The 2,040-nt window shown below is 41.4% G+C and overlaps 1 long non-coding RNA gene across 1 annotated transcript in view; it reads left to right on the forward strand.

Moving 5' to 3' along the window:
- Positions 1 to 1,423: 1,423 nt before the first annotated feature.
- LOC105003769 overlaps positions 1,424 to 2,040 on the forward strand; it is a 7,306-nt gene continuing 6,689 nt past the window's right edge. Inside the window, exon 1 of the long non-coding RNA XR_827151.1 lies at positions 1,424 to 1,492. This is a non-coding gene — a long non-coding RNA (uncharacterized LOC105003769). The remainder of the gene's footprint in view (positions 1,493 to 2,040) is intronic.

Here is a 2,040-nt window from a genome sequence, read left to right on the forward strand (position 1 = left end):
TTGAAGGCAGGAGGAGAAGGGGACAACAGAGGATGAGATGGTTGGATGGCATCACCGACTAGATGGACATGAGTTTGAGCAAGCTCTGGGAGTTGGTGATGGACAGGAAAGCCTGGCGTGCTGCAGTCCATGGGGTCACAAAGATTCAGACATGACTGAGCAACTGAACTGATCTTATGAAAATAAATTGGTCAATGCATTTCTTTATGTTTCAAATTTTGTATGTGTGTGTATGGCTCTGTAACAGAGCCCCTGTTCCATTTTCTAGTGTGGGTCATTTGAGAACTTGTGTGTGCGATGCCCTTGAGCAGGATGGGCCTGGATACAAGCCCTCCATATGCTATGATCTGAAGAGCACCAAGAAGGGGAATGTGTCATCAGCCTGACACCACCAGAGACCAGGTCTTTAAAGGCCCTCTGTATCAGTGGGCAAGGGGGAAAACATGGTTTCTCTGAGAAATGTGGAACCACAGGCATTAAAACCAACGATCCAGAATAGCTGAGTTTGATGGCCCGTTTTCTTTGAAAAAGTTATCCTGGCTCATGGACCAGAGGCAGGTAGTAGACTTTGATCTGGGGCCCCTGTGTAGTTCACTAGAATTGAACATTACAAATTAGCACTTAAGATCTGGGACAACTAAAATATATTGAAGATCACATGGATGTGTCCCACCTCTAATGGTCAAAGATGAGTTAATAGGCTGCTGTTCAAGAAACATTGACTCTTATGCCAGTTATTTTGCATTTGGTTCGCACAGCACCCTGTGAGGTATATATTATTATGGCCAGTTTACAGGTAAGGAAACTTGAGACTCTAAGAGGCTAAGTAACTTGTACATGTTTTTATAGCCAGTATATGCAGCAGGCTGGGGTTGGAATTCAGGTCTCTTGGACTCAAAAGCTGTATGTTTAACCACTGCTTTATACTCGATCTCTGACACTTTTCCTGACCTTTAAGATGGGAAAATAATAGCTTTCTCCAGGGTTTTTCAAGGATCCAATGAGATAAAGGACCCAAAAAATGCTTTGTAATCACTCATAAAGCTTTGCAGAGAGAAGGGTACTATCAGAAGAGGAAGACACTATGCTACAATGTCTCTTCATGACTCTACCCTTTAGATAAATCCGGATGTACTAGAGTTTGGACTTTTGCCCCTGGCTTTTTGGTCACTGAGAGTAGTTTATGTCCCAGGCTAGATTCTGAGAATGAGGACAACTGGTCTTATTTATACAATGACACTGTCCAGAGTGTGATTTCCTTCTTAGGTGGCTGAGAGGAGTAAAGATAAGGTCGGCCTTGCATCTGCGGAGGCAGATCTTCGGAACCCCCAGAGTTCTTTTCTGCGTGCTAAGAAATACCCTGTGCGTTTCTGGCTGTTCTTTAATGTGACTATTGTTTCTCTCCCTTTCTCATTCTCAATAGAAGACGAAGTGCTTCTCTGTGTAAAGGACGTCAGCCACTTCTTAATGCAAGACATCGCCTTCCTGTCTGGTAAGCAGACATTTTCATATATTAAGATCAGACAAATGTTTGAATCCATTAGCAAAGTTAATTTGGTCCTTCTTATAGGTGGCTATATAATTTTTATATTTCAGTAAACTACATGTAGTTGCTAAAAAATTGGACATTTAGAGAATAACTAGAGGTTTTAAATATGTTTAGATATGTGATTAAAACCAGGCTTACCAGCCTTGTACACTGGACATTCGGAAACATCTTTAGCAATCCATGATGAGTGAAAGTGGGATCCATCTCCTAGGCGGGAGCAGGCTGAGTGAGAGGGCAGCCACAGACTTCTCTGAGGTTTTCGCTGCCACCATAGCTCTGATGACTTAAATATTCATTAAAAATGCTGTGAGTCACCCTAATTAAGCAGTGTACACACTATAAAAATTTGACTTTTCAAAAATGTATATGCATTTGTATATTATTTCTAAAATTTGTGAATAATGTATTATGAAATACATCTAACATAAAATTTACCATCACCTAACAGCTGCTCATGTTTGCTCACTGACCTCCAACCCTGCCCCACTGAA

This window comes from Bison bison, unplaced genomic scaffold (assembly GCF_000754665.1).
Source record: "Bison bison bison isolate TAMUID 2011002044 unplaced genomic scaffold, Bison_UMD1.0 scf7180017857679, whole genome shotgun sequence".
NCBI classification, from domain to species: Eukaryota; Metazoa; Chordata; class Mammalia; order Artiodactyla; family Bovidae; genus Bison; species Bison bison.